Below are 22,305 nucleotides of genomic sequence, written 5' to 3'. Positions count from 1 at the left end.
GTATACCATTTCAGTATTACTGTTTGTACTAACCTTTATCAATGATAATTAATCTGTTGTCAAACAACCTCCACTATATGGAGAAGTAGTGTTATTATATGGCTCTCCATAGTAACTTAGTTGACCTAATTTGTCAAGAAACAAGCAAATTTTGCAGATGCAAAGGTATCTTGTTCTTCTGCTAATTTTATCTGTAATAAGTTTACTTGGGATGATTTAATGATTTCAGTCAATCAAAAGCTAAGTTATGCTACACTCACCAATGCCTCAAACATCTCAGTGAATTTCAAAAATAATTCTTACCTCACATTAGTGTTAGTGTTCTAGACCCTTCCTTGATCTCTTTCTCATCCTTTCTCTCTCTTGCCTTCACTGCAAGTCCCAGGCTACACATCAGTCACTAGCAGGGTCCCAGGACAAAGTTAAGAAGGAAATATGACACACAAAATGAGCTGGTCTATGAAATTTGTGCACAAAAGTGACCTATAGCACCCTTACCATTGGCCAAAGCAAGTCCCATAGCCGCCCCTGAGGCTGACAGGGAAAGGAGGCATGGTCCTCCCAGAGACAGCGGCAAGTATCATTAACAGTCAAACAATCTACTGCTGTCATCTGCATCAGGCCTTAGTGATGCCAAGAATTAGGAGGGCTCATTGTGTTTTGTATTTTTCTATATTTTTCAGCTGTTCATCTTTTGAAAACTGTCAGAGTTAATTCTGTTTTATTGTTCATATACATACAAAAACTTACTATGACCTAGAAAAGAAACTCTATTATCTGTAACATGAAGCAAGTAACATCAGTGGTGCAATAGGGTCAAGATCCAAATGCACAACCATGTCAAAGTGTTGAAGTTAAACCTCTTCCTCCTGTTTGTACAGTTTTTCCCTACTATTTTCTCTACTACATCTGTGACTAGTAGATACATCCATATGTTTGTCATTGGCAACAAAACTTAGGTTTGTCACCTCCTTAATATTTTTCTCTGAGGCATGATAACTAGGAAAATGACTAGATCTGGATAATCCTGATAGAATTACAGTTAGAATATAAGTACCCACTTGGAGGAGGGGAATACTGTATTTCATTAATTCTAGGATTCATTCTTATTTTCATGTCTCAAACCTGGATTATTCTTAAAATTATTCAATATTAGTTAACTTTTTTCTTTTTTTGTGATACATAAAATTATGGTATGTTATATATTGCATATCTTAAATTTAATGAAATATACTTTATTAACATCTATTCCATGTATTATGTTCTAACATAGTAAGTGCCCTTTCTGCTTAGCCATATTCCTGTGATCCACCCTCCAAAAAGGCTGTTGTAACTGTCAGTAGAAGAAGCTCTATGAAGAATCCTTGGCATTCACATATTGGTACCAATAGCATGCATCATGCTAGCAGGTTGAACTTAAAGAAAGTGCAGAGTCTTTCCCATTTTCCACCTTTTATTGTTAAAAGTTTAAAATCTTTGTAACACTGGAAAGAACAGTATAACAAACACCCATATATACTTTTCTAGACTTAACAACACATTCCTTCTGTATGTGCATGAATCATTTTACAAAATCACTTGGAAGTAAGTAGACATCATTATACTTCATCCCAGAGATTTCAACATTTATCTCCTGCATGACCACAGACCATACTTACATCAAAAAGAAAACCATAATTCCATATTATCTCATATATCATCTAGACCACCCATCCTCAAATCTGTTCAAGTATCCCCAAAATGACATTCATATATAAATACTTTTCTCAATACAGAATTCAACAGAGTTTCATTGCATTTTGTTCTATAGTCTCTTTGAATATAGACAATTAAGCTACCTGCTTATTTGATTATTTTTTAGGATATCAGCTTTTTTTAGGTAGCCAGGCAATTGTCTTACAGAATTCTCAAATTATGTATCTGCACCTTGCCTTATAAACACAATCAGATTAATGCCAATACAAATACATGAGCAGTGACATAACACTTTTCTCTTAACATCCCAACAAAAATAATCTTTATAAAGTTGTCCCTCTAGAATGACAATTGCTTTAAATAGCACTCTGTCCACAGAATCAGCCCTTAAGGCATTCTGGTCTGGCTGAAAAGCCCATGATACCTTTTCAGGCATGGAAAGCCAAGATACTGTGGCAAAAAAAAAAAAAAAAATGTCCTATATGAAGGATCTCCATGAATGAGACCCCAGTGGAAAGAAAGGACCATCAAAGAAGGATGTACTTTTCTTTTAAGGGAGGAGAGAACTTCCACTTTGCCTATGGCCTTGCCTAAATACTGATGGAGTTTGTGGACTCAAAAGGCTTCTGTAGCCTGGGCAACTCATGGCAAGAGCCTTGGATGATCACTGGCTTTATAAGAGTGTTAATTGTAAAATTAACAGCAGGGGTCACTGTGCACTTACTCCCCATGCAGGATCTCTGTCATAAATGAGTCATACAATGAGATTTAACTGTAAAACCTGGTCTCAGTTTTCCTATATTGTGTGTGTGTGTGCAAATTGTTGAAAGCTTTACTTAGTGCAGAGTTGGTCTTCTGTGTATAACATTAACTGAAAATGAATCTTAATGGAGAATGGGACTGGGAATGGCAGAGGAAAGAGGAAGGGGGGAAGAGTAGGGCAGAGGGTGGGTATGGTGGGAAGAATCACTGTATTCCTAAAGATGTAAATGAAATTTATACTCATTAAATAAATGCTTTCTAAAATAAATAAATAAAAATAATTTAAGAAAAAAAGTTGTCCCTCCAGTGGTCTGGTTGAGTTTGGATACTTTGTTAAAGTGATAACCACCAGAATTTTTAATTATAACGGTTTATGTTTACTGTGTGATAACTAAGACTAAGTAGAATGCTAACAATGTCAACTACCAATGGTTCCAGAGAAGTCCAATAACTGCCATCCCCGTTCTGCACTCTAGTTCCATGCTCATGAAAAAATAGCCAGAAAGAACTATCCACATTCAAAGTTCTTTACCTGTTCAAAAATAATCAGGCTGATCCTAAGTAAATGTTGGGCTATGAAACCACTAGAACTCCAAAGAAGTTTGCTAGCCCTTATCTCATGGTAATTGTCACACATGGGTGTGTTCCCATGAAATGAGATTGGTTCCCAAAATGAAGGGAATGCCAAAGAGGACAGAGGAAGAGAAACATTTTCTGTGACAGGGTTTCTGACAAGCAAGTTCAATCCATGGGAGCATCTGCACTTCTAATAGTCTATCCAGGTAAGGTTGCCACGTGAGCAGGGGCAGTAGCTATACAATAGTACAGTAATAACCTTCAGATCACAAAGGTGGTTGATTAACTTTGAAACCAAAAATCCAATAAACCCCTTTGATTCCCATTCCACTCCTTCTCAAATATTTGTAAGCACTAATATTCTATGCTCATTGCCTATGCTAGAAACTTTTAGGAGCACATTCTATTTCTTCACTGGACCCTTTCTGACATAAACATGAGAGAAACAGAAAAGAAAACCAAACAGAAGCTGATGTCATGGAAATCTGACGTATTTTATAGAAAACTAAATTATTCTAGAGTTTCAATAAATAAATATCATACATAAAGAAGCAAAGCAAAGCTTAGATGATACAATATCAATAATGGTACCACTCTTCAGTCAGTCAGGGGAGGATTCTTCTCTGGGAAAACAGGAGGAGTTCAAATACAATCAAGTATAACAAGGTGACTGTCAAATTTTCCCTTTAAAATAATATATAGGTTTTCCACTTCTTACAGTTTAGATGCCACTACAAATGAGTGAACATACCCAAAAGGATGTGACCTAAATTTTCTATAAGGTCAGGAGTTCTCCAGGCAATCAAAGAAGGCGGTACCTTTCTCTGAAGGGAGGAGTGAACTTCCACTTTGACTATGGCCTTGTCTAAATAAGATTGTAGTTGGCGAAATCAAGAGGCTTCCACAACCTTGGCAGCTCATGACAAGAGCCTCAGATGATTACTGACGTCATAAATAAGGGTGTCAATTGTTAAATCAACAACGGGAGTCACTGTGCACCTGCTCCCCATGTAGGACCTCTGTCCTTAATGTGTTGTGCTATGCGAATTAACGGTAAAACTACTACCCAAACAGTACTTTTTACTTTGTGTATCTGTATGGGTGCAGTCTGTTGAAATCTTTACTTAGCATATACTAAGTTGATCTTCTATATATAAAGATAATTGAAAATGAATCATGATGAAAAATGGGATGGGAGAGGGAGTGGGAGATGAGATGGCTGCGGGTGGGAGGGAAGTTATGGGGGGAAAAGCCACTATAATTCAAAAATTGCACTTTGGAAATTTATATTAAATAAAAATTGGGGGAAAAAAAGGTCAGTAGTTCTCTCAGGGGAAAATGATGAGTTTTTCTGCAAAACGTGGCCCCTAGTAGGCAACAAAACAATGTAGGACAGATTTCCGGTTAAACGGCTTGAAAGTTACAGGAAAACCCTCTCCTGTGTTGTTCACTTGCCTTGTTGGAGGCGGCTGACCTAAAAATGGGGGCTGGCACTATGGAGTAGCGTGTGAAGCCGCCACCTGCAGTGCCAGCATCCCATATGGACTCTGGTTCGAGTCCTAGATGTTCCACTTCCCATCCAGCTCTCTGCTATGGCCTGGGAAAGCAATAAAAGATGGCCCAAGTCCTTGGGCCCCTGCACCCACACAGGAGACCCGGACGAAACTCTTGGCTCCCGGCTTAGGATTAGTGCAGCTCTGGCCATCTCGTCCAATTAGGGAGTGAACCAGCAGATGAAGACTTCTCTCTCTGCCTCTCCTTCTCTCTTTGTGTAACTCTTTCAAATAAATCTTTAAAAAGATGAGCACACCTGGAGAACCTCTTGAGGAGAGATGCCACATGATTTCTATCTAGCCAAAGTAGTACTAGCCATCTGTATGCTCTCAAGTTCTCCAGCATTTTAGAATAACCTCTTCCTGCAATATCCCTTCTTCAAAGCTTAGGGTGTCGAGAGTAACACCCAAACTCTCTGCTAACTCCCATTTACTGTGCGAGGTTTGGGGATCGTGTAAGAAGGGAGTGACATTCTCTAACGTTGTGCTATCCACTTCGTGTATGTTTACGCACCATGTACTGTGTGTAAGCACTGTTGTATGCTCTGGGATAGGACACGGAGAATGACAAACATAAATCTGTCTTCTGCAACTTACAAGACGATGTCAAGTTTCTTCCAGATCTATGGCTTACTAACACTGACTCACTTGTGCACCCAAAGAACACCTTCAAAAGATTTTGCCACAGGCCTAACATAAGATCTTTGTAGAACAGAAAAGAAAAAACAAGAATCCCACATCCTCTCCCACATGGTGCTCTAAATCATGCAGATTAAACGAAATAACTTCCAGATCTCAGAAACACCTCTAACATTTTCATCCTTTGGCAATACAGAGGTTGTCTCCCAGCTTGCTTTCTGTAAGTAGCTTTGATGCAGTGGTAATGTCAGGATGTGACATTATTACTTATTCAGGCTGATTATTCCTTTTCTCTACACAAAAGAAGAAGGGCCCTGGTAATCCTTGGGGACCACTTTAAAATTCTTGTCCATCTGCTCAAGCTTGGCAAATTTTGAGACACCTGTTACCACGACTGTCACTTTGAAGGCAAGCTCCACAGAAAGCAAATTTACTAACTCAGTAAGTCCTTCAGGTAGTTTTACAAATTCCAATCTGAAAGCACTTCATATTGTTCACTAAGGTTTATGCTGTTACAGAGAAATTCTGCCATGTGTGAATCACATAGGAAAGAAATCTTCCCTTCACCCAGTATCTGGCAAGGGAATCTTCAACATTTTCTTTTCTAGACAGGTGAGCAGTTGCTTTTAGGGCTTTGTCAACCAGCAGTTTGCATGATGACCATGATCAAGATCATGTCACCATGACGGGTATTCTTCCTAGTTTGGAAATGCAGACAAGTGAACCCCAAGATTCCCTCCAACACGGTAATTGTGGGTTTTCCAATTAATAAAAGCAAATTTTAAGCCAAACATTGCATTTCATAAAGAGAATTTAAAAGTAAATGTTTTAAACTGATCACTATATGTAAACTACACAAAATAGATCCCAGAGTATTGACAGAACACACAGTCTCTGCAACAATGACATAATTTGTTTCAGTCTTGGAGATACCAAGTATGGCTGCCAGAACACTGCAGACTCCCAAAGCTCTTGTCTTCAGAAACGGTCGAACGAAATGAGAGCGATCACCTTGCTGGCCATCTTCCCAATTTCCTTCTTGTTTACTGAGCATTACATTTCTCTCTCCCATTAGGAGCTAACTGGATAAGGTATTTCTTGTAAAATTATCAGTTTCAAGGAGCTTTTCATTTACTAGCACCAATATATTAAAATTATTTATTAAAATCCTCTTGGCAGCTCTTAATTAACTGTATATTGGTAAATCATTCCCTGTTTCACCCTTAAAGGTACACAGGTACTTGAAAAAGCTTGTAGAAAATGGAATTCACAGATATATTTATTGTACTGCAAAAAAATTTTCGATGCCTTGCATAGGGTTTTCAAATATGGATTTTCTGTGAGCTTTCTGAAGACCTCTCATTTATATTTCTGCTTTCAGCCCTTCCTAACCTTAACTTTGATGAGGCTAAGTGGCTAGGTACTGAAGTGAATAGGTTTATTTTGCTAGTATCGTATTCAACATCCTAGATATATCTTTCCTATTTCTATTTATTATGTGTTCACCTTTATTCACTAATTTTTCTTTTGCTTTCCTTATATAAATGTTTTCAATATTATTTACTGCATGTTTAATTAATTTTATGCTCTTTTTCTTAGACTTTTATATGTAGTTCCTACTTTTTTTTTTTTTTTTTTTTTTTTTTTTTTTTTTTTTTTTTTTTACAAGCAGAGTTAGTGAGAGACAGAAACAGAGAGAAAGGTCTTATTTCCATTGGTTCACCCTCCCCCCCAAATGGCAGCTACGGCCAGCGTGCTGTGCCGATCCGAAGCCAGGAGCCAGGAGCTTCTCCTGGTCTCCCATGCGGGTGCAGGGCCCAAGCACTTGGGCCATCCTCCACTGCACTCTCGGGCCACAGCAGAGAGCTGCCTGGAAGAGGGGCAACCGGGATGGAATCCGGTGCCCTGACCTGGACTAGAACCCGGTGTGCCGGCGCCACAAGGCGGAGGATTAGCCTAGTGAGCCGCGGCACCGGCCTAATAAATAAATCTTTAAAAAAAAAAAAGGTCAGTCTATTGCATTTCTCCTGGTTTCTTATTTTATTTAAATATGTTTGTCAGCTATGAACAACTCCACAGTTTGTAAAATTTTATCACCTCCTCCTCCCTTTTCTCTCCTAAGTGTTTTTTTTTTTTAATTCTTTATTTGTTTGAGAAGCAGAGATACAAAAAGAGCGCACACATTCCCCAAATGCCCACAATGACAAACAGTGCGAAAACCAAGAGCCTGGAATGCAATCCAGCTCTCCCACATCTGTAGCAAAACCCAACTAGTGGAGCCACTATCTGCCCAGGGCCTGCATCAGTCGGAGACTGGAGTCTGGATCCGGAGCTGGCTCTGAATCCAGCACTCTGATGAGGCACACAGGCATGTAAACCACTGGACCACACGCCTGCCCCACCTCCTAGTTTTTGGTGACAAGTCCTGAGATGTCTTCCTTGGTGTATTATAGCTGAATTATGAGTAATTATTGATTATTTTCATATATTACATAGCTTTCCTCACAAATTGTAAACATTTGAGACTTAATTTTTAAAATGCTTGCATACTTTCAACAAGCTATGTTTGAATACTTCTGTCTCCTGGTACATCTTATAAGAAATAGAATGATATTGGAGGATGCTTGAAGCAATAAGAAGTTTATGGTAATTATTGAAAACTTCTGTAAATAGTTGTGTACAAGAAGCCTAGACTAAAAGTTCTGGTAATTTTATATAATTTAGGCCCCTGGCATTTTCGTTACTAAAGGAGATAAAATGAAGTCAGGAATTTCCAACCTAAAGATGCACAGTTATGGGGCCGGCATTGGGGTGCAGTAAGCTAAGGTGCTGCCTACAACGTGAGCACTCCACGTGAGCACGCTGGTTCAAGTCCTGGCTGCTCCACTTCCCAGCCAACTCACTGCCGATGTGCCTGGAAAGGCAGTGGAAGATGGCCAAATACTTGGGCACTTACTACGCCTGTGGGAGACCCTCATGGAGCTCCAGGCCCCTAGCTTCAGTCTGTACCAACCTCAGCCATCGCAGCCATCTGGGGAGTGAAGCAGCGGATGGCAGAGCTACTCCCTACACCCCCTCCAAGTTCCCTCTGTCACTGTCCTCTTCAAACACATCTTCAAAAAGAGACTCATGGTTCTCTGTTTCTTTGTGAATTTTCTACCTAGGAAATGAGTTTAATTGGATGATTTGTTGTATTGAAAGCATTTTAGCAGGTGGACCATGTCCTAATTCTAAAACCTTGAATTTAGATAAAATTATGTATGTTTTATTGTATCTATTGAAATTTTAAAAATTTAATTATGTTAAATAATCTTAGTATCTAAACTAATCCTTGTAATAAATGCAGTAAATGATAACAGGAAATTGAAATGTATAGAATTATAACTTTTTGTAATGGATTATATCATGTTGGTATTGATATTATGTATGAATTCATTAAAACTGCATATTTCAATTTTTGAAAACTGGAGTTGTATTCAGTACCATTAATATTTACCACCAGCATTCTCTCCCCACAGTTGCATTCTTCCGCTTGGATAGATTATGAACTCAAGCAGATTCCTCATCTGTCCATGGCCTTGACGCATCATGGACAGTTTGGCCCGATGCAGCCTCTGTGGGGCAAATTCATTCTCCCTCCCAACTGTGCAGAAACCGCTCTTCAGCTCTCTTGCTTAAAATTTCTTGAAATTAAGCCAATTTTTCCTTTACTGATCAGTCCTGTTCTCTGTTTGTGGGTTTATGTGAATCCCGACGAGACCCTGAGGCGCGCTAGCTGCACCAGGTGCGCCTAATCTTTGTTCAGTTCCAGGTGAGAATAATGAACCGCTCCTGTTTGCTTCCCCAGGAACTCACTCCCCTTCTTCTGACAGCAGAATGGAACAGAAGGGACTCCCCTCCTCCTCATGCTCACTCAACAGTTTGTGCGGAACCAATAGCCAGCCAGGGAAAGAGCCTGCAACCAGGCTTTGGCCAATCACATTCCCCATTGCCACAGGGTATGGCTCAGGGTAGTGCTGGCCCTTCTAGTTTCTTCTTGGCCCCAGCCTCACCTGCTATAAAAGAAGCATCCATGTTTCCAGTATTTTCCATGGGCATCCCTGATTGCTCATACCATCAAGTAAGGAAACAAAGTCATCCAGAATGTCTTCCACACATGACCACCACACTCAGGAGCTGGAGATGTGCGCTTTGGCTCCTGATATCATCACTGATTTCTCCACAAATATTGTAAATATTATCAATACTGTACTGCCTTCCACAGTCTCCACATATTAAAATATTTATAGCATAAAGCTTTAGGTTCCTTTCTCTGAATATAGTGGTTTTTTTTTTTTTTGCTTTGTTTCTTTGTCTTGTTCGAGAGAGATGAGAAAAGATTTTGTGACCAAAAAAAAAAAATCACTTATTTCCAAAAAAAAAAAAAAGTAAAATAAATCAGGTCATATCTACTATAGTAAGTCACACATTGATTATTATTTTTGCCTAGCATAGAATATTCAATTTTCCCAAGCTTAAGAAAGATAAAAGAACTGCCACCATCTTCTCAGATTGTCATTTTTCTCAGAATTTCATTTTAACAAAGCCCCTATTCTGCTCTGCTTTCTTAAGTAGGATAATGGTTTTCTCTCCTCAGAAGTAAAATGCAAAAATTAATTCAAGAATCCCTTCCTTTACTATTTAATTATTCATCATTAATAATCATGAAAACAACTGTTACTGATATTATAATCCTCACCTATGATTCTTGTTGGTTTTGTCTGGCAAGACCCAGTCACACCAACACAGACAACAGTGGCCAACTGTCACCAGGAAACCACTCCTCTGTATTTCTACCTACTCTACTCTCCCACTGGACCTAAGGAGAGCACACGACTTGAGGCAGGCCTCTGTTGATGAGAGCTCTGCAGGAATAAATTCAAGGACCTAAATATACACCCCCCCAAAATTCACATGTTGACATCCAAACTCCCGGTACTTCTGATGTGACCACACAGTATTTGGAGATGGGCCTGCAAAGCAGCTAAGGTTAAATGAGGTCACTAAGGCAGGTCCCATCCCAGCATGAATGGCAACTACCTAAAAGGGGGAGAGCAAACTCCAACAAAACAGTGGTCATGTGGGGACACAGCGAGAAGGCAAGCCAAGGAGAGAGGCTTCAGAGAAACCACACCCATCAGCACCCTGTCATCTATGCCATCATGTCCATGGTCCTCTGTCATGGCAGTCAAGCAGTCTAACACAAATGGGCATGTGTTAGGTCGGCAAGCCAGGCCAATCAGAACAGAGAGATCAAGTTCTACAGATGTTTCTGTTGCAGCTGAAGCTGGGTGAATTCATGGCCAGCACTGCTGTAGCCCCCTTGCCAGAATGAAACCATTCAAGTCCAAAAATGGAGCCTACACAGACAGGGAGTTGAAGATGTATGAACAAGACAAGGTCAGCACTATCACTGTGTCTCTAAGAGATGGCTAACCTGGAGCCATGTCCAGTTGCAGACTTTTACATCTTATGACTCAATCAAAATCACATTTTTACAAAACAAATTCATTTTCTGTCTGTGCAGCTAATAATCCTAATTAACATACTTAATATCTGAAACTTCTGAGCCAAGAATAGTCAGACTTACAGTGCAAGTGCTTTTCCCAAAAGGCAATTAGACCTATTGTTAGAAAAACGTAATCAAGCAATAATTATGATGAAAAATGTATAGGAAAATTTATTTAAAAAGCACTCATCTGTTTTAATATTTATTCATTCATCTGAGAGGCAGAATTAGAGAGAGAGAGAGAGGTCTTCCATCTGAGGAGAGCGGGATCGGAAGAGAAGCACCCAATATGAGAACCAGTGCCCATTCGGGATGCTGACGCTGCAGACAGAGGCTTATCCTACTACACCATAATGCTGGCCCCAAAAGCCATTCCTCTTCTAAAAATCATTTCCTAACTGTTGATTGGAATGCAAACTAGTACAGTCATTGTGGGAGATAGTAGGAGATTCCTCAAAAAGCTAAAACAGATCCACCACAGGACCCAGCCATTCCACCCTGGGAACTTACCCAAAGGAAATTAAGTCAGCACACGAAAGAGTGATCTGTACCCCTATGTTTATTACAGCGCAATTCACAACAGCTAATATACATAATCCAGCCAGATGTCTATAAAATGAAGACTAGATAAAGAAAATGTGATATATATACACTACATGCTACTACTCAGTCATAAAAAAAGAATGAAAACCTATCTTGTGCAACAAAATGAACTGGAAGCCATTATATTTAGTGAAATAAGCCAGTCCAAAGAAGACAAATACCATATGTCCTCCCTGATTAGTGGTAACTAACAGGGTACAGAAAAATGTAACATGTAATTATTTGCATTGTGATCTGCATTAAATTATTCCTGTGCATAAACTGTTGAGAGGAAATGACTTCTAGTTATTATGTTGTAACCTCATGGGAAATATTTAGATCTTCCATTGCCATTGACTCTATTTCATTGAAAGAAATGATGAATACTGACAAAAAAAACTATATGGTGAAATGGTCATTTTTGCATTCAACTAGTGTGTACAGCTGTTCTCTATATTCCCACTAAACTAGGCTCTTTTTACTCTTTACTAGTTAAGATTCTTATTCTGTGAAGTATTAAGCCTTCTTATTGAAAAGAAAATATAAAATGTTATGTCAAAACAAAAACGAAAGGTGGAAGGAAGGAGGATGGAGGAGGGTAGGAGGAAGGGAGAGAAGGGAAGAGGGGATTATGTTCTTAGACTTGTATCTACAAGTAATACTGACTCTTAAAAATTTATTAAAACTAAAATTTAAATTTACAATGCAAAAAAATAAAATAAGTCATTTCCTCTAGAAATTATGACTGGCTTACAATGGAAGAGCTAGGGAGGGTCCAAGCTTTCACTTTATATATACCTTTGCATGGCTTAACTTTTTACAACTATTTTTAATAATACTTTAAAATAATAAAAACTAAAATTTGTAAAGAAATATAAAGTAATCCTGAAATTCTGAGTGGTGACTCCACAAGCACACTACTTATAAATTCTTTCATACTAAATACCTAGTTTTCATCAAGAAGTTAAAGCTAAAAATTAAGGCAAATACAATTATATTTCCAGCACAAATGTACAAGAAACCATATTTATCAGGGGATTTTTTTTTAAGTCTTATACTGGTAAACCTGATATATATCATGTTTCAAAGACATAATGTTCCACTCAATCCAAACTCATTCAGAAATGGAAAGCACCAGTATTTCCAAAAAGGCCTTCAATTCCTTAATTTTAACACTGAAATAGGCTGAATCATAAACAATATTGTGCTTATGCATATTTTGTATGAATAACATTATGAATCTTAAAATTTTGAAATTATATAATTTTCCATATGAAAAATTAAGATGTAACACATTTAGACACTACAGCATGTATTCTGTATATTTGCATAATTTAAAATCTACACTGCTTTACTTTTCCAAAACAGTGAAATCAAAACCCAAAAGTTGACTTTATCTTCCGCATTACCAGGGTGTAAGTCAGGGTTATCTGGAACATGTATCCAGCTATCTCCTGTTACGTATGTGCTCTTTCTCTCTTTCCATCTTCTCTCATGTCTACAAACCAGTATCACACCCTTCTAGGAGTCATTTTAAGTTTTCTACACTGTCCTCTACATTCCCACTCTTGCTATGCATGTATCTGGCACCCACCTCGGAGAATGTTTGTGAACGTGACTATGTGTTCTGCTCACAGACAGTAACTTAACTTAAGCACTGTCATGCTGTTGTGATGGCCATAATTCTGCCTCCCTGGAAATGATAATAAAATTGTAAGGAAATTGCATACTAATGAATGAACAGATTCCAAAACTGAAATTAAATTTCAGGCACATCTCTCTCTGAAGCTCTGGATTTGTTTAAGCTCCAAAAATTAATAACTCCTCTTTCCCCACCATCACACACTGACTACAATCACTCTTCATACAAACATCAATAGAAAGGAGATAAATTTTAAAATATGCTTTACCTGTTGGCCTGAGAACTTGTCAGTGATGAGGCTCCTGGTGATTTCTACATTGCATCAATACAACACCACCCAAAAAATCTATGAATACGTCACTTTAAAGTTGAAGGAAGGAAAAGTAGTTTTTGACTCCTGAGTCATCATCTAAAACAGTTTACAGGAATATGACCAAGTTCTACTGTAACACAAGAATCCACTGGTCAAAAGTAAAGAAATAAGGGCCGGCATTGTGGCATAGTGGGTAAAGCCACCACGTGCAGTCCCATATGGGTGTCAGTTCATGTCTCAGACGCTTCACTTCCAATCCATTCCCTGTTGATGGCCTGGGAAAGCAGCAGGTGATGATATGGGAAATCCAGAAGACGCTCCTAAGTCCTGGCTTCAGCCTGGCCCAGTACTGGCTATTGTAGCCATCTGGGGAGTGACCCAGCATATGGAAGATTCATTCATTCTTTCATTCTCTCCCTCTCTCTCTCTAACAAATAAATATTTTTTAAAAAGAATGTAAAGAAACATCTAGAATGGCATAAGAACAATCTTCAACATTCTGAGTTGTTTTTAAGATGTATTTATTTAAAAGACACAGCTATAGAGAGATAGGATGAGACCCAGAGAATTCTTCCACACATTGGTTCACTCCCCAACTGGCTGGAATGGCTGGGGCTGGGCCAGGCTGAAACCAGGAGTCAGGAGTTTCTTCTGGGTCTCCCACATAGGTGCAGGGGCCCAAGGACTTGGGACATCTGCTGCTGCTGTCCCAGGCCATTAGCAGGGAGGTGGATCAGAAGTGGAGCATCTGGGACATGAACCAGCACCCAAATAGGATAGCAGCATTGCAGGCAGCTGCTTTACCTGCTGTGCCACAATGCCAGCCCCTTAGATTTTCTGTTTTGTATCTATCCAGTAATACACAAAAAACATGGCTTCTAGATCAAAATAATTTCCAAACAGCCAAGGTTTCCTCCACAACTTTTATGTATTATTTACTGGATTTGCCAATGAGCACACAACAGAGAACAGGACCTGGTCCCCAACTTCGGGTCAACAGGAATACCTAACGGACAGGTAGAACTAAAATCATGTTCAGCTTCTCTAAGACCCCAGGACTGCCTAAGCAACTACAGGAAAAGCCTGGAGCTGTTTACATACAAAGGTGTGTGCAGTCTTACAAACATTCTCCATTGGCTGGCGCCACGGCTCAATTGGCTAATCCGCCTAGCGGCGCCGGCACACCGGGTTCTAGTCCCGGTTGCCCCTCTTCCAGGCCAGCTCTCTGCTGTGGCCAGGGAGTGCAGTGGAGGATGGTCCAAGTGCTTGGGCCCTGCACCCCATGGGAGACCAGGAGAAGCACCTGGCTCCTGCCATCGGATCAGCGCGGTGCACCAGCCGCAGTGCTCCGGCCACGGCGGCCATTGGAGGGTGAACCAACGGCAAAGGAAGAAAAGGAAGACCTTTCTCTCTCTCTCTCTCTCACTGTCCACTCTGCCTGTAAAAAAAAAAAAAAAAAAAAGAGAGAGAAAGAAACATTCTCCATCTACATAATTGTCTGATTGTGAGATACAGAACTTCTCGCTAGATAAAATTTCCAATCCCAAATGTAAGATATTCAATGCTCATCTTACTTTCAGAAAAAAATTATAGCATAATTAGGCACCAGTATGCCTATCCATTTTCCTTCGACCTAATGTATCCATGCCACAAATGTTATTTACAGGCATTTAAATTGTTTACTTTAAGAACATGAAAGGCATCTTGGCTCTCTGTGCACTTAGCATCCGAAGATTACATTACGGACACCCAGAGATGAATTTAAACGCAAAGTAAACCAGCTTTGGTACAAATTCCTAAGACTAAAAAGATCTTAAAAATGTATCTGGATAATATTCTTTTTTTTGTTTTTGTTTTTTGTTTGTTTTTTTGACAGGCAGAGTGGACAGTGAGAGAGAGAGACAGAGAGAAAGATCTTCCTTTGCTGTTGGTTCACCCTCCAATGGCCGCCGTGGCTGGCGCGCTGCGGCAGGCACACCGCGCTGATCCGATGGCAGGAGCCAGGTGCTTCTCCTGGTCTCCCATGGGGTGCAGGGCCCAAGCACTTGGGCCATCCTCCACTGCACTCCGTGGCCACAGCAGAGAGCTGGCCTGGAAGAGGGGCAACCGGGTCAGAATCCGGCGCCCCGACCGGGACTAGAACCCGGTGTGCCGGCGCCACTAGGCAGAGTATTAGCCTGTTGAGCCGCGGCGCCGGCCGATAATATTCTTTTTAAATGTGTTCAAATTACACTCAACAAAATACCAGTTATTTGTTTAACTTCGAATAGCTTACCTTGGAGACACACATTTGGCCTACTGGATAAAAGGCAGTTTGGACACTTGCAGTGGGGCTGGAGTGTGGCACAGCAGGTTAAACTACTGTCTGCAACACTGGCTTTCTATATGGGTGCAGGTTCAATTCCCCATTGCTCCACTTTTGATCCATCTCCCTACTAATGCAGCTGGGAAAGCAGCAGAAGATGGCCCGAGTGCTTGGGCCCCTGCACCCATGTGGGAGAACAGAAGAAGCTCTTGGCTCCTGGCACCGGCCTGGCAAAGTCCAGCCACAGCCTTTGCAGCCATTCAGGAAGTGAACCAGTGGATCAAAGATATATTCATTCATTCATTCTCTCTCTCTCTCTCTCTCTCTCTCTCTCTCTCTCAAATAAGTAAATAAATCTTTAAAACAATCTGTGTCCCCTCAGGTCCTGGGTCAAGGTGCTGACCCTGTCTTCCTAACGTACACCCTGTAAAGCAACAGGCAGTGGCTCCCACCAGCATGGGAGATCTGGACTGAGTTCCTAGTTCTCAGCTTCAGCCTGCTCAGTCTCGGTTACTGCAAGCATTTGGGGAATGAATCAATAGATGAGAATTCTCTCTCTTCCTCTCTCCCTTCTAAGTAAGTATTTTTTAAAAATGTATAAAAATATAGATAAGTATAAAGCTTAACATTTACTACATCACTCAAATTAGATCGTGCAAATTTTATTCATGTCTAAAGTCAGCCAATATTTCTGAAAATCTATTAAGCCTGAGACTGGAACTCAATCCTGCGAACTAATTTAATGAAAGGAAGTCATTGTCATCAAGAAGTTAACTTTGTAGAATGGCTCGCATACAGAAATCAACAAACGATATATGCTGGCAAAGATGTAGGGGAAAAGGTACCCTAATCCACTGCTGGTGGGAATGTAACCTGGTGCAATCCCTGTGGAAGACAGTATGAAGATACCCCAGAAATCTGACTATAGACTTAGCATATGACCCAGCCATCCCACTCCTGGGAATTTACCCAAACCAAAAGAAATCACTATATGAAAGAGTGATCTGTACCCCATATTCACTGCAGCACAATTCACAATGGCTAAGATATGGAATCACCCCAGATGTCCATCAACTGTTGACTGGATACAGAAATTATGGTAAATATACACTATGGAGTACTACTCAGCTGTAAAAAAAATGAAATTCTGTCTTTTGCAACAAGATGGTCATAACTGGAAACCATTATACTTAGTGAAATAATCCAGTGCCCAAAAGACAGACGCCATAATGCTTTCTCTGATTCAAGGTAACTAACAGAATACCTGAAATGTAATGTATTGGAGTGAAATGGACATTTTGAGAATAGATGATGGTTTATAGCCCTTGTCACTTCTATTGAGGAACAGTCTTTGGTTTTATTTTGTTTTGTTTTTTCTCTTTATATTTGCTGAACTCCTTTACTTAGAGTAGGGTTAACTATATGATCATTAAGTATACTGAAAATAGATCATTGTAAAAATTAAGAATGGGAATCTGATATAGAGGGGTAGGAAGGGTTGGAATATGAGCAGGAGAGAGAGTAGAGGGGGAAGTCCCACTATGTTCCTAAATCTGTAAATATGAAATATATGAAACTTGCATAACTCAAACAAAATTTTTTAAAAAATTTAAAACTTTAAAAAAAATTTAACTTTGGAGGGAAGACATAATGTGTGAGGGTCCAGTCACCTCTCTCCTGCCAGAAGTGTGCAAGACCTTCCAATCTGTCACATAGTATCTGTTTAAATATTCTTACAATAATTATTTTTAGGAATGTTTTGTGTTAACATTTTGTCAGAAATAAGTCACAGTGATAAATTTCATATATTTTCCTACATTTATACCATCTGCGAGAAACTCTGCTATTTGATGCTTATGTGGGGATAGCTGAAGAAAACTGGAAAATGATTGACAATATCTTCTAATAAGGATGTAAGTTTCATGTAAAACCCACTTTTTACTGAAAAAATCAAGATCATTAGAGTATCATATTTAGTGATAGAGAGACAATTTAAACCATTGTGGGTTTTCACCACCTTGACAAAAGGAAACTTGGCAATTATTTTGAGTTACATTTTAGTTTGTATATACAGAAAAAAAAATGTTTCTTCTCTACTAATACCAGATATGGTGCTATTTTCACACCAACTGGATATAAACCAGGTGCCCTAAATTCAATTAAGACTCTAAATACCCAGAGTTAGTATAGACACTAGGCTAAGGATTGGGTCCCACTAACCTCAATTACGGCACTATCAACTCAGAGTTAGTGCCGACAACTCAGGCTAAAGGCTCAGTCCCACCAGACTGCCTTCCGCTTCAGATACCAATCACAAGTAGTACATCTCCAAGTTACCCACACTTCTGCCCAGCTTCCCAACAAACTGAGGGTCAGTCATTGCTGCGATGGTTGACTGGGGTCATGGAAGCACTTGTTTCCAACTACCAGGTCACTCAGGGGAATAGGACAAAGAACACAAATAAATAGCCAGAGGAAGACAGCAAGGTCCAGAGGAGTCCAGAGCCTTGCTGGGGGTTTGGGGCACAATACTCTTCCAGCATGACGAAGTAGCCATCAGCCTGGGAACGCTCTAGTCTGCACACCTTAGGGAATTAGGCAGGCAGGACAGTGGGATTGGTGGGTAAGGTACAGCTACATATACCGGGAGTAGTGAGTAAAATACAGCCACACACTGTTGGATTGGTGGTTAAAGTACAGCTACATATGGTGGGTTTGGGGGGTAAGACACAGTCACGTACTGCAGACTGTAGTGAATAAAGCCCTAGATTTGCTGTCAGAGAGATTCAGCATGAACGAGTCCAGCTTGTGAGCTTGGGGGAGAGCTTTATCTCACCTCCTTGAGGACAATGTGAATGCTGTCATCTACTTAAAGAGCTTGGGCGTAGACTGTGGGTCTGGCCTACAGTATGTGCTGAGCACATTCTTGAAATTTTAGGAACTCGTTTATTTCATAAAACAAAGTACACATTTTCCATAGCACCTTCTCTAATTATGGACTAAACAGCATTTACATTTTAAATTCAATTAAGCTGTACGATGCTTAACTTGGGCTTTAAACCTTGTAAACACTGAATGAGAAGGTAGGCTTAATACTCATTATTTTAGCATCCCATCTGCCAGGTCTGTGTTAAGTATCAGAAACTAGTATCTCTGATGAGGTCCCAAATGGGGCGTGCTGCCCTACATCTCTCTTCCCAGCTCCATCGGGTACAATAAGAGACTTGCTCACAAGAGTTAATGCCTCCAGGACTGAGAGCCATGTTTCAGGAAAAAAGAAATAATCAGTTATTAACAAAACAGGCGCCCAATGCCAGGCTGATTTATGCCAGTTGTCCTTATCTGACTTCTCTCTACAGATTCATCTGATCCACTTCAACCTGCCACTCAGGAGGCTGGGTTCTTTCTGTTAGTTTAAGCATGTAATACAGTAAAATAGGAAAGATCCTTCTACACAAAGCTTAGAGACTGACCTCTATGACAGAGAAAACAATATGAAATGAGCAAGGAAACAACAAAAATTCCTCAAGGGTAAAATATATTTTCTTAGAACCATTCATGCAAATATGGTGCAGAAGTGCATCCCGGGAACAAATTGGGACGTGGTGACAATAAACACTATCTTATCTTTTTCCATATCATGAAAATGTGACTGTACTTCTAGAAATGCACTTTGACAGCTCAGATTTTTTATATCAATGTTTGCCAGCCCCAGTCACTGTTGGTTTAGGTGACCACAATGAAATGTTTACAACATTATACTTGGGCCAGCGCTGTGGCGCAGAGGGTAAAGCCGCCACCTGCAGTGTGGCATCTCATTTGGGCACCGGTTCGAGTGCTGGCTGCTCCACTTCTGATCCAGCTCTCTGCTATGGCCTGGGACAGCTGTGGAAGATGGCCCAAGTCCTTGGCACCTGCACCCACATGGAAGACATGGAAGAAGCTCCTGGCTCCTGGCTTTGGATTGGTGCAGCTCTGGCCACTGCGGCCATTTGGGGAGTGAACCAGTAAATGGAAGACCTCTTTCTCTCTGCCTCTCCTTCTCTCTCTGTGTAACTTCAACTTTCAAATAAATAAATAAATCTTTTAAAAATAAAAATAATTTAAAATAAAAATAAACCACTATACTCCACACCTTGCTATAGAATAATTTTTTTCTTTAGAATTTGAATGTTACTGTGTTTAACATACAAGAGTTGTACTGACAGAAAAGAAAAGCAAGCCTTTTCCACCCCATGACAATCCTGATAGAAATCCGTACTACTGGTCCGGAAGTGTTACTCGGGGTCTATTCGGTCCAAGGGAAGCAGCTGCCGACACCAGGTATTAGTGAACACTCCTAGCAGCCTTCTAAGTGCAGGGGTCAGATGATGAATACTACTTTGTTACTTTCTCCTAGGTGCCATGCAGATGTGAATCTTGGAGTGTGAGAAGTATGATTTCAAACTTTGCATCTGTCCTGTGCTCCCATGACTCCTCTGGATCGCAACCTCTTCCTTAATAAAAATGTTGCTAACAGAAATCTACCTGACAGCACTGTCATGAAGATGAAGGGCCACCACTTATCCAAAGTCTTGGTATAGGCTGGATCCTCAGCTCCTTCCTGGGGACAAGTCAGGTGGGACACCAACGCTGAGAGGGCACTGGGACCTGCTCCCAGGCAGAACGAGCGGAGCACCCAGGGTCCTCCCGGGACCCCAGGCTAGACGCTGCACTAAATGCAGCTGTGAAGGAGAGAGGCCAAGCAGAGGAAGCTGTGCACACAGTCAACACACACACAGCTTAATCACAACATTAACACGTTTTCTCTGAACTTGCTAACTGCATTATAATCTCTCCTCTCCCCTGTCAGCCTTATCAGCCCTCTGGGGGTAACAGAGCTCCTTTAATGGTGCAAAGCTCTCTTTTCTATGGCTGATGAAGCTTAACTGTTGCTAAGAAATACCACAAAAATAATTTTCATCTTATGCAAATACACAAATATATTCTCAAATTACTCAGGCAGAACCCAAAAATCATCACTCCACCATTGAAATGTTAAGATGGACCAGTACACATAAAGGAACAAACGGAGGAAAACATCACACTGGTATCACCTTTGGATTGGTAAAGACTGTATCAGAGGCCAGTCCCAGGCATCTCTGGACAAAAGCAGGTTCACTCCCACGACGTGTTATGTTTTACCAAAGTTATGGTTCTATTTAAACACACCTCCAAGAGTGACAAGGTTCTGGACGACAGTTGCATCCCATAAGCAAAGCATATTGTAAGAAACAGCGGGAGCACCTTTCACTGGGGTGATCAGCTGCATCATTTAGGACATACTGTCGCTGGGAGCTACAGCTCTAAAGGCTGCCAGTGAGTCTGAAACCAACCTAGAAACGCACATGGATGCCAGATGGGAAGCAGAATCTCTGCTTTTCTACTGGTAGAGCTAAACTAGAAAATATGACCAGGGCCTGAGCTGCCCACTCATTTTCCCCAAATTGAATCAAGCCACCCCAAATTGTCCATGTCCTTTCCACAGGCGCAACGCCTACCCAGGTAATTGTCTGTGTGGAGGCAGAAAAACAACAAAGGAAGAAATAGTCACTGCATTTGCCCAATGAGACATGGCAGGCCACACTGCACACCGAGGTTTAACTCTGTTTTCCTTCTGAGAGGAAAGGAAGGGGAGCTTCTACCATCAGAACCTTGCATCTCAGAGATGAGTCATCCAACCGTGCACAAAGAGGTGTCGGGAAGTCAAGAGGTTAAGAAGCTCCCTGCCCCAGACTTTCAAGAGTAAGAAGTGGAGAGAAGGAAAAAATCCCATTGCTTATGCACTGCAGTGGTCTTTGCAGACATGTCCTCCCCCAAGTACCATTTGTGCTGGGTGTTCACTTCATCTTGTATTTTTATATGTGTGAGAAATACAGCTTGTTAGGTCTTTCTACAATACATTAATTTCTTTCATAAGAATGGGACAGGGGCTAACACTGTGGCATAGTGGGTAAAGCTGCCACCTGCAGTGCTGGCATCCCATATGGACATCGGTTCAAGTATCGACTGCTCCACTTCCAATCCAGCTCTCTGCTATGGCCTGGGAAAGCAGTAGAAAATGGCCCAAGTCCTTGGACCCCTGCACCTGCATGGGAGACCTGGAAGACGCTCCTGGCTTTGAATTGGCTCAGCCCCAGCCATTGCGGCCATATGGAGAGTGAACCAGTGGATGGAAGACACCTCTCCCTCTCCCTCTCTCCCTCCCCCCCTCTGCCTCTCTATAACTATGCCTTTCAAATAAACAAGTAAATCTAAAAAAAAAAAAAGAGAGAGAGAGAGAGAGAGAACGATACAAGGGGCTGGCATGTGGCGCAGTAAGCTAAGCCATCACTTGGAATACCAGCATCAAATATCACAGAACTTGTTTGAATCCTGGGTTCTCTGCTTCTATCCAGCTCCTGCGAATGCTAAGAAGGCAGCAAATAATGGCCCAAGTGTTTGGTTTCCTGTCACCCACATGGCAGACCTGGATGGAGTTCTGGGATCATGGCTTCAGCCTGGTCCAGTCCTGGCTGTTGTGGCCATTTTGGGGGAGTAAACCAACAGATGAACAATCTTTTTCTCTTTCTCTCTTTCATCATTCTGCATTTCAAATAAATATTGGGAAAATTTAATATGAGCATTTTCTGAAATTGCCCTAGACACATC

At 40.7% G+C, this 22,305-nt stretch overlaps 1 protein-coding gene across 27 annotated transcripts in view; it reads right to left on the bottom strand.

The window, feature by feature from the left end:
- LOC103348950 (uncharacterized) overlaps window positions 1-22,305 on the bottom strand; it is a 395,863-nt gene that overhangs the window by 210,444 nt on the left and 163,114 nt on the right. The gene's annotated exons all lie outside the window — the stretch shown is intronic.

This window comes from Oryctolagus cuniculus, chromosome 9, assembly GCF_051225735.1.
Source record: "Oryctolagus cuniculus isolate XC-2025 breed Fujian yellow rabbit chromosome 9, ASM5122573v1, whole genome shotgun sequence".
Classification (NCBI taxonomy): domain Eukaryota; kingdom Metazoa; phylum Chordata; class Mammalia; order Lagomorpha; family Leporidae; genus Oryctolagus; species Oryctolagus cuniculus.
This window is presented reverse-complemented; position numbering and strand designations above follow the sequence as displayed.